This window comes from Saccopteryx leptura, chromosome 2 (genome assembly GCF_036850995.1).
Source record: "Saccopteryx leptura isolate mSacLep1 chromosome 2, mSacLep1_pri_phased_curated, whole genome shotgun sequence".
In the NCBI taxonomy this organism is placed as follows: domain Eukaryota; kingdom Metazoa; phylum Chordata; class Mammalia; order Chiroptera; family Emballonuridae; genus Saccopteryx; species Saccopteryx leptura.
The window spans coordinates 154,789,844-154,801,665 of NC_089504.1; positions in this window are offsets into that span (position 1 = coordinate 154,789,844).

Sequence of the window (11,822 nt, forward strand, 5' to 3'; positions counted from 1 at the left end):
AAAAAAAAAAAAAAAAAAAAAAAAGAAGAAAAAAAAAAAAGGTAAAACACCCCACAAAAAAAAACAGTAATAATTTATTATTTCCCCCTTTTTTTCTTTCTTCTCTTTCCCTCCTCTCCCCTCCTCAGGGAAATATCGTGCCTATAATGGAGGGCCTGATTTGGGGTGAAGAGTTCAAGGGGCAAAAAAAGGGGAGTAGGGACCTACTAAATGCTAAAAAAAAAAAAAAAAAAGGAAGAATATCTTAGACAAGCATAAGATGATTTGCTTGTGAGTGATGGTCAACTAAGAGATATAATGAGAGGGATAAGAGGGAACCAGAAAAAAGGACAAAAAAAAGAATAATAAAGAAGAAAAAAATAAAAATGATAAGTAAAAATCTGTTGTATTAAGTGGAGCGAAGACTAAATACAATGGAGACCTTGGGTTGGGAGGACCCAAAATGCCACATAAATAAACAAACAAGAAAAAACACAAAAACAAAAGCGAAAAAGAAAAATAAAGCCAAAAAAAGCCTTGAGTCCCAAATTAACTAATTTGTTCGTGATTGAGGATTAAATGGGATGAAAGTAAAACGAGAAAAGAAAAAACGAATAGAAAGGAAAAAATAAGAAAAAGAGAAAAACGAAAGAAGAAATAAAAAAGGACGAGAAAAAAACAAGATAAAGCAAAACAAAATAAAACAAAAGAGGAGAGAGTGAGAGTTAAGAGTTTTAGAGTATAACCTTAAAGGAGGGTGAGGATGAAGAAGAGAAATAAAATGTAACACTTATGGGTAGTGTAGTTCAAGAAAAGGGAAGCATAAGATGGGCAGAGAATAGAAGGACCAAGGTGGAGGAAATGAAGGCAATAAGATAGAAGAAACAAACAACAACAACAACAAAAAAAAATTAGTGGAACAAGTTGTAAAGTCTGTGGATTTTTCTTGATTTTGAGATGTTAACTTCTTCCTTTTTCTTTTCTCTCCCTCTTCCTGGTCGGTGACTCTACCCCAGGCTCTGCCCCTGTGTCACACTTAGGTAGGGATTTGCAGTTGATGGGATTCTATGGCAATGTCATATAATTGGCTTTAGTCTTGCTGGTAGTCAAGGCTTGTTGGCGTTTGCAGGGTCCAACGATGAGAGAGTTTGCTTTTCTGGATTCTCTCTCCTAGTCCCCCCTTCCTGAATTAGCAGCCTGGTGATCCAGCTATAAGGCTGCCACTGCTTCTGCCTGGGGAGTAAGAGGCTCAAAGAGCTGGGAAATCCCCACTCTATCCCCACTCAGTACAAGGCTTTGGGAAAGGCTCTGGCAGTCAGGGCCTCCAGTGTAATCAGGCCGGGGTGGGAGTCAATTGTTGTCAAGGTGACTGTTCAGCGCCTAGCATTCAGTTGGACCTCTCAACCCAGGCTTTCCACACTTTGTAGCCTGTTTTGGCTGGGAAGAAGAGGCACTAGTCTCTGCTTGCGACTAGTGTAGTATAGATCTTATTATCTGCCAAGTCCTTCTTGTTAGCGTTTATCCCTGAATATGGAGGCTCTATCAATCAGAAGTTGCCCCCGCCCCTTTAGCGAGAGGCACTAAAAAACATCACGCCTCTTGTCTTGGGTCGCTGAACTGAGAGAGATCTTATCAATTAGAACCGAGGGTGCGCAGATTTCACGGGTTAAGCTAATTTCAGTGATTGGTTCGCAGCTGTGCTCCCGAAGGTATTTCAGTCTGCCTGCGCGCGCCCCTCCCCCAACGCTTGATTGTTAGCTTGAATGGCTGGGTGAGGTGCCCTGCCCACGGAGAGAATCTCCCAAGTAGGGAATACTGCCCTGGGGCCTCTCCCGCTCCCCCCGCTGCTGGCGGCTGGGGCGCACCGGGCGCAGGATGATGGGGCACCCTGGGTGTGCGGGCCAGCAGGGCGCTCTGGGCGCGTGGAATGCCCAGGGTACACGCACGAATGGGGTGCTCCGGGCACCGGTGGCTGGCGACTCTCACTCTCAGTGCGCGGGCCGCTGGGAACGTTAGCGGTGCTCGCTCTGCGATCGGACCGGGCGCACCAGCGGCTGCTCACCGCTCCGGAGTGTGGGCGGTGCTCGCTCTGCAATCGAACCGGGCGCGCGCCTGCGGCTGCTCGCGGCGGCTGCTCGCGGCGGCTGCTCGCGGCTGCTGCTCGTGGCTCCCGAGTGTGGGCTGACTCACCACAGGCGCACTTCCTCGTGGCTTGAATGAACGTCCCTGCGGTAGCTTCCTCCACACCCTCGTCTCCCAGATTCAAATGATAACAGTCCTTTCGCTTTCAGTTTGTGTGGAACTCCGGAATGCTCCGAGGATAAATTTTCCTGTTTCTAGTTGATAAATTTGTTGTGATTTTGGGGAGATCTGTCGGTCGCGCTACTCACGGCGCCATTTCCGTGACTTCACCAACCCAAATGGACTTTAAAACAAAGGCTATAGTAAGAGATAAAGAAGGTCATTACATAATGATAAATGGAGCAATTCAACAGGAAGATATAACCGTTATAAATACTCATCTACTATAGGAACACCTAAATATATGAAACAGACTTTGATGGATTTAAAGGGTGAGATCAACAGCAATACTATAATAGTAGAGGATGTCAATACCCCACTAACATCACTAGATAGATCTTCAAGAAAAAAAATTAACAAAGAAACAGCAGACTTAAAGGACACACTAGATCAACTGGATTTAATAAATATCTTTAGAAACTTTCACCCCAAAGCAGCAGAATATACACTCGTTTCAAGTGCTCATGGTACATTCTCTAGGATAAAACACATGTTAGAGCACAAAAGCTGTCTCAACAAAGTTAAGAAGATTGAAATAATATTGACCACTTTCTTTGATCACAATGGCATGAAACTAGAAATCAACCACAACAGAAAAACTAAAAAATACTAAAAAATACTCAAACACTTGGAAACTAAATAGCATGCTATTAAATATAAAATGCGTTAACAATGAATCAAAGTAGAAATAAAAATTTCTAGAAATGAATGATAATGAGCATACATCAACTCAAAATTTATGGGACACAGCAAAAGCAGTCCTGAGAGGGAAGTTCATAGCATTACAGGCATAACTTAAAAAGCTAGAAAAAGCTCAAATAAACAACTTGACCCTGCATCTCAAAGAACTAGAAAAAGAACAGCAGGTAAAGCCCAGAGGTAGTAGAAGGAAAAAAATAATAAAGATCCGAGTGGAAATAAATGACATAGAGGCTAAAGAAACAATACAGAGGAACAATGAAACCAGGAGCTGGTTCTTTGAAAAGGTAAACAAGATTGATGATCCTTTAACCAGACTCACCAAGAAAAAAAGAGAGAGGACTCAAATAAATAAAATTAGAAATGAGAGTGGAGAAATAACAACTGACACAACAGAAATACAAAATATTGTAAGAAAATACTATGAAGAATTGTATGCCAAAAAACTAGACAACCTAGATGAAATGGACAAATTCCTTGAAACATATAATCTTCCAAAAATTAATCTGGAAGAATCAGAAGACCTAAACAGACCGATTACAACAAATAAGATTGAAACAATTATCAAAAAACTCCCCCAAAATAAAATGTTGGGCCTGATGGCTTCACAAGTGAATTCTACCAAATATTCAAAGAAGAACTATCTCCTATCCTTCTCAAGCTATTTCAAAAAACTCAAGAGGAAGGAAGACTTCCAAGCTCCTTTTATGAGGTAAGAATAATTTTGATTCCAAAACCAGGCAAAGACAACACAAAGAAAAAAAATTATAGGCCAATATCCTTGATGTATATAGATGCTAAAATCCTCAACAAATTATTAGCAAACCAAATCCAGGAATATATGAAAAAAATCATATACCATGATCAAGAGGGATTTATTTTTGGGAGGCAAAGCTGGTATAATATTCATAAATCAATCAATGTGATTCATCACATAAACAAAAGGAAGGAGAAAAACCACATGATAATTTCAGTAGATGCAGAAAAAGCATTTGATAAAATCTAGCACCCATTCATGATCAAAACTCTCGGCAAAGTGAAAATACAGGGAACGTACCTCAACATGATAAAGGCCATCTATGACAAACCTAGAGCCAACATCATACTCAATGGGCAAAAATTAAAAGCAATCCCCTTAAGATCAGGAACGAGGCAGGAGTGCCCCCTTTCACCACTCTTATTCAACATAGTTCTGGAAGTCCTAGTCACAGCAGTCAGATAAAAGGGAGAAATAAAAGACATCCAAATTGGAAAAGAAAAGTAAAACTATCATTATTTGCAGATGATATGATATTGTATATAGAAAACCCTAAAGTCTCAGTCAAAAAACTACTGGACCTGATAAATGAATTCAGCAAAGTGGCAGGATATAAAATTAATACTCAGAAATCAGAGGCCTTTTTATACACTAACAATGAACTGTCAGAAAGAGAAATTAAGGAAGCAATCCCCTTCACCATTGCAACCAAAAAAATTAAAGTACCTAGGAATAAACTTAACCAAGGAGATTAAAGACTTGTACTCGGAAAATTATAAAACATTGATAAAAGAAATCAGGGAAGAAACAAACAAGTGGAAGCATATACTGTGCTCATGGTTAGGAAGAATAAACATCATTAAAATGTTTATATTACCCAAAGCAATTTAAAAATTCAATGCAATACCAATTAAAATACCAATGACATACATCAAAGGTATAGAACACATATTCCAAAAATTTAAATGGAACCAAAAGAGAACATGAATAGCCTCAGCAGTCTTGAAAAGGAAGAATGAAGTGGGAGGTATCAAACTTCCAGAATCAAGTTATACTACAAGGCCATTGTACTCAAAACAGTCTGGTACTGGCTTAAGAACAGGCATATAGCTCAAAGGAACAGAACAGAGAACCCAGAAATAACCCACACCTTTATGGACAACTGATATTTGAATAAAGGAGGTAAGAGCATACAATGGAGTAAAGACAGCCTCTTCAACAAATGGTGTTGGGAAAATTGGACAGCTTCCTGCAAAAAATGAAACTAGACCACCAACTTACACCATTAACAAAAATAAACTCAAAATGGATAAAAGACTTAAATGTAAGCCGTAAAATCATAAGGCTCTTAGAAGAAAACATAAGCAGTAAGCTCTCCGAAGTCTCTCACAGCAATATATTTGCTGATTTATCTCCACAGGCTAGTGAAATAAGAGACAGGGTAAACAAATGGGAGTATATCAAACTAAAAAGCTTTTGCACAGTTAAGGACAATAAGAACAGAATAAAAAGACTTACTACACAATGGGAGAACATATTTGACAATACGTCTGATACGAGTTTAATAACCAAAATTTATAAAGAACTTGTAAAAGTCAACACCATGAAGACAAACAATCCAATCAAATACGAGTGAAAAAAAATGAATAGACATTTCTCCAAAGAGGACATACAGATGGCCAATAGGCATACGAAAAAATGCTCAACATCACTAATCATTAGAGAAATGCAAAATAAAACCATAATGAGATATCACCTCACACCAGTTTGAATGGTGCTCATCAACAAAACAACACAGAATAAGTGCTGGCGAGGATATGGAGAAAAGGGAACCCTCTGCACTGCTGGTGGGAATGCAGAATGGTGCAGCCACTGTGGAAAACAGTATGGAGATTCCTCAAAAAATTAAAAATCAAACTGCCTTTTGACCCAACTATCCCACTTTTAGGATTATACCCCAAGAACACCATAGCACTGTTTCAAAATGAGAAATATACTCCCATGTTTATGGCAGCATTGTTCACAATAGCGAAGATCTGGAAACAGTCCAAGTGTCCATCAGTGGACGAATGGATTAAAAAGCTTTGGTACATATATACTATGGAATACTACTCAGCCATAAGAAATGATTACATTGGATCATTTACAACAACATGAATGGACCTTGATAACATTATATGGAGTGAAATAAGTAAATCATAAAAAACTAAGAACTATATGAATCCATACATAGGTGGGACATAAAAATGAGACTCAGAGACATGGACAAGAGTGTATTAGTTATGGGGGGGAGAGAGGTGTAGGAGGGGGTTGGGGGAGGGTAGGGGCACAAAGACAACCAGTTAGAATGTGACAGAAGACAATCTGACTTTGGGTGATGGGAATGCAGCATAATCAAATGTCAAAATAACCTAGAGATGTTTTCTCTGAACATATGTACCTTGATTTATGTCATGTACCTTTAATGTCACCCCATTAAAATTAATAATAAAAATAATTTTTAAAAAAGAACTTATAAAACTCAACATACACACACAAAAAACAACTATGGGCAAAGGGCCTGATAAGACACTTCTCCAAATAGGACATACAGATGTCCAACGGATATATAAAAAGTTGCTCACCATCAATAATCATCTGAAAAATGCAAATGAAAAGCACAATAAGATATCACATCACACCTCTTGAAGTGGCTATCATCAATAAATCAACTAACAAGTGCTGGTGAGGGTGTGGAGAAAAGGGAACCTGTTCATACCCTGCTGGTGGGAATGCAGACTGGTGCAGCCAGTGTGGAAAGCAGTATGGAGATTCCTCAAAAAATTAAAAAGAGAACTGCTTTATGACCCAGCAATTCCGCTTCTGAGAATATATCTGAAGAAACCCAAAACACTCATTTCAAAGAATATATGCATCCCTATGTTCATTGCAGTTCTATTTACAATAGCTAAAATTTGGAAGGAGCCCAAGGACCTATCAGTAGATAAATGGATAAAAAAGCTGTGGTATATTTACACAATGGAATACTGCTTGGCCATGGAAAAGAAGGAAATCTTACCCTTTGTGACAGCACGAATAGACTTGGAGATTATTATACTAAGTGAAATAAGCCAATCAGAGAAAGACAAGTATATGATTTCACTCATATGTGGAATCTAATGAACAAAATAAACTAACAAACAGGCTGACTGTTGTGGCGGTATGGTTTCAGGGCTGGGTGAAAAGGTGTTTTTTATACAAAAACAACACTTGATACTGATGTCTAGTACCCATCCGATACCAGTTATTATATTATGGACTATATTTTCTATGCCATACTTTATATCCCCATGACTGTTTTTATAACTGCTAATTTGTATCTCTTAATGGCTTCACCTTTTTTCACCCTAAACTAGTATAATATTGTTTGTCAACTGTAATTGAAAAAAAGTTAAAAAATAAAAAAAAGAATTATAATCAGAATCGCAAATAGAAAATAAATAAGAAGCCGTCCAGTTATTCTGAGGCATACAAGGTCTGAGAACCACTGGTTGAGATGTGTATTTTTGCTCCCAGTAGCTCCTGTCCTATTTATGTTCATGTCACATTTCTAAATACTAGAACTTTGGGGCAATATATTTGAAATGTATTACACTGTTCCCTTGGTAGTGCTTATTGCTACATTGCTGGTTGAGTGGAACTGTTTACTGCCAGGCATTCTTTCTCATATACTTAATATCAGAATTTTTTGGTTTGTTTTACTTAGTAAATACAAAATCTATTTTGGTTCCTCTCATCTCTTATTTATTATACCTTTTATATTTCACTGGCTGCAAATTGTACCTGTGTTGTATGACCAGCTCATCTCAGTTGCTGATAGACATTGCTATAAATAGTAAGTGTTCTCAGTTGTAGCATACAAAATACTCTTACACTAATCCAAATTTAGAGAGACACTTGTGGTATTAAGTCTACATCTGTTATAGTTAATTCTGTATAATTCTGTTATAGTTCTGTATAATTCTGTATTCTGTTATACAGATATTGGGCCAAGTTGTTTATATTATCTGTCTAGTTTTATTGATGTTTGCAATAGGTAAGGAGTGAACTAGGACTGTATCCTAATATTTTTTTCTTCATTGCTTATGAATGAATTAGAATTTTTATATTAAAAAGTAGAATTTTGGATTTGAGAACATATCCTCCAATCCTCCCATGTTGTGTTGTTCTCCTATTTAGGAATGAATTGGCTTTAATTAAAAAAAAATTGAACATTGAGTAAAAAAACATGAAAAAAGCACAAGCAACATATTATGATTAGTACAAAGAATAAATTGGCTAATTTGATGTGATGTTAAATTAAAAAGAAACCCTATAAAGATGTCTCCATAAAAGAATTTGGGAAAACTGATGCTGATGTTTCAATGTTTTTAGAGGTATATACTTATATCAAACTTGGATTGTATACTTTAAATATATTCAGTGTATATATATATAATATATTACCTGTTTTCCCACTGATCATGAGGCAGAGAAAAAATAAGGCATAATGTGCTGACTGTTCTAGGCCTATTGTGATTTTACAGTGTTTCTGATACACAGTGAATGATAACGGTTCACTCAGCGCCCACCCTAAGTTCTTTCTGGTATGCTAAAACTATATCTCCAGATCTTCAAAAACCAGAGTTGTAGATATGACTTATGTTTCATCAGCCAGATGCTGTTTCATGAGACTGATTAAAAAATGAACATCAGCAAGAGAGGTTGAGTGTGGGGCCACAGGTTGTGGCAAAAGTGACAGGGTTCTAGGCCCAGCTTATGACCTGGTGATGCACTAATGTTGCATATGATTTCCCCATCAGCTTCCTGTCATAGTATGGTGCCACTGTGTTCTCAGGGTGTCAGTGTGTCCTGTGGTGGCAGGGTTCCCATTCATGTCAGAGTTGGTATGATTTTGTAGTCAACAATAGTAGAAATAGACTACTCATTTGTTACCTTCCTATAGTTCTGATGGTCATTTGTCAATCACAGTCAAAGCAGAGTGGTGCTAAGAGCTAGGAGTTGGTCCTGGGAGATTAGCCTGGAGCCTACTCTTTCAGCTCTTCAAAACTTAGCAGGAGCCAATTCCTTATATAAAACACTTTCTGCTTAAAGCAATTAAAGTGGATTCTGTTGTGTGCAACTGAGACCCAAGTTATAAAGTAATTAATACCAGAAGTGATTATGGAGAATAAACATCAAAGAAATTGGACTCAATTTTATTTAAAGACAATGACAGTACAGAGGGAGTAGGTGCTTAGTTTATCACTCTAGTCATCCACTGTGATAGAACAATACGAGGACACAAAGAACAAAGGGTCTTAGGAGTGGGTTGCTTTTTGCTCTAAATTGTGCTGTTGAGCTAAAAGAAAGAAACATGCTTAATACATATTTTAAATTTTCACCCCTAGAAACTATCTGAGAATCAAGAGATTTTTACAACTGTCCTTAAACACTCTCATTTTCTACAGCCTCAAGACTAATTTACATGAAAATCATATGAAAAATCTGATGCTGCAGGTTGTTCAATTACAAGGTAGGTTGAATTTACAGTTTTGCCATTTATTTTTCACAAAATTGAAAACATTGCCTTAGAAAAAGTTAGATAAACCTCATTATTGAAATAATGTCATTTAGGAGAACTTGGATAAATCTGCGTACTCGAACCTCACCAAGTCTCTCTTGCCAGCCGAAGCTGCTTCTTCCTTGTTTGATGCTGTTTATCTTGTCTCACTTAAAAACTCTGTGACAGCCTTTTCTAAGGCAGGTCCCTTGTAAGAAGATAACAGTTTTCTCCTTGTAGTATCTTATTGTTTCCACACTTCTAGCCAGGTCAGATCCCTGCATGTCCGAGGGAGCAATTGTGACATCAAGCCTTGAGGAAAGATTTAAAAACAAAAAGAGTTAAATAGCTTTGCTAATATATTTATAAGAGCAGAAAGAAGGATTATCTTTAGATAACAGATTTTGTAGAGAGTAGTCCTATATTTTGAAGGGGGAAATTAATTGATGTGAACACAATTATCAGAAACTTGGGACTTATTATGTAGTCTGAGCACCTGAGAGAGTTTCTGTTTGGTCTGATGTCTGATTGGGTCTTAGACTTAGTGGTGACTTAGACTATATAACATTGAGATGCCAGAAATTCCTTGTGTCATGAAGAAAAAGTATTCAAGCCTTAGGGAATTAGGAATGTTAGAATGAGTGTAAGATATGTGATAAACTTAACTGTCGTACAATTATGTCTGTCAAGTGTATCCAGATCAACTGACCTATAACTGGTATGTCAAGAGTAGCCAATGCATTGATGAGGGACAGTCATGGCTGTCCTCGATAGTTTGGAAGTGAAGACAGAACATGCTGCCATTTAATCAAAAAATGCCAACCTTAGTGGGGATGATAGAATTTTCTGTAGCAGAGACCAAGTGTAGCACTAACCATACCAGAAAAGACAAAAATATTTATCTCAGTAGGCTGACGTGGATTGGTGGAAGAAATTATTAGTGGTGACTTATTGATCTCAGGGCCCTAAGAATTAAATAGATGGAAAGCTCACAAAAGCACAAGGTCTAGGAACAGAGGCCTGAGCTGAGACATTAGGATAATCCTGCCCTCCCTATGTATTCCCAGACCTAGGCCAATATATAGATCTGGAGCTCTTGAGTAAAATGAAATAATTGTTTGTTCTCCCTGAGAATTTTGATTTCTCCTTTTTTCATTACAAGGGATTTCTGGCATCCAAATTTTCAATTAACTAATGATCATTATCCTTGAGGAAAGACTACTGAAACATTACAACCACATACTGTAAATCTTATTGCTCATAATAAGGTAATGATATATGGGGTAGAGGAAGATACCAGATTTTTTAGTGCTTATTGATGCTGGTTCTGAGATAACATAAATTCAGGGGGACCCAGTCACCACTATGGTTTACTGATCAGAATGGGGGCTTTTGGGTTCTAGTGATGAATGAGTTTTGACCTATGTCCACTGCAGAGTATTTTTGGTAAGTCTACGTATATATATCATGGTTATTTTTCCAATTACTTTATATAGAACTTATTCTTGAATATAGAATGTATTATATAGCAAATAACTGTTCTTTTGAGAAATAGGTATAGGTCTTGGTGTGCTATTAGACTCTAACAGAGATTAGATGTATAACTACATACACACACACACACACACTCATACACACACATACACCTGCTTCTCATGGACTGAATGGTGTCTAATTTGCCAAGTCATAAATTAGGGAATGTCCAGCATCTCTCTGTCATCAGTGGAAGAATAATATACACTATGAAATGTGTGCAAGTTCTTCTGCTGCACTTCATTCTTCCCTTAGCCTACACTCAGAACGTCATGGGAAGTTCTATATAGCCCAAGAAAGAAAAAGAATTGTCTCTTTATAGATTGTTTCTCATGATAAGTGGTGTGAGCTGGAAGTGGACTGTTAAATTAAAACTTTGGTCATGGGTATTACTAAAAAACAGAGAGGAGGAAAACCCTCCCAGTGTGTGGAGCATACAGTGATATGGTCTAGTGGTCGACCTTGTCTAGAATGTAAGATAATGTGTGTATACATATGATTCATGGGCAACAACTAATGGCTAATGGGTTGGGTAATAAAGGATTGGAGGATTTGGACAAGGAAGTCTGAGGAAGAGGTAGGTAGAAGGACCTTTCTGAGAGACCCAGAAGCTGAGTCATGTGTCCTTTATGATTGCTCTGCAAAAGGTTTCTTTGAAATACAAGGTTCTCAAAAACAAGTGAACATGGTGGTTACATAGTACATGAGAGATAAAGTCTTTCTTTATCCACTCCAGTGTTCGCTCATTGGGTTAATGAACAGAGTGGCTCTGGTGGCACAGGTGAATGTTATGTATCATGTCAATAACATAATTTTTCCTCCACTGTAGTTGATATTCAACTAAATGTCTGAACTTCCAGAAACAGAAGAATACCTAGGTGGCTTAGTGCTAAATTATATTAAGCTCCTTCCATCATGGAAAGAGTAGTGATTTTTTTCACTGGAAAGGGATTACTCAATCTGAATTTGGAT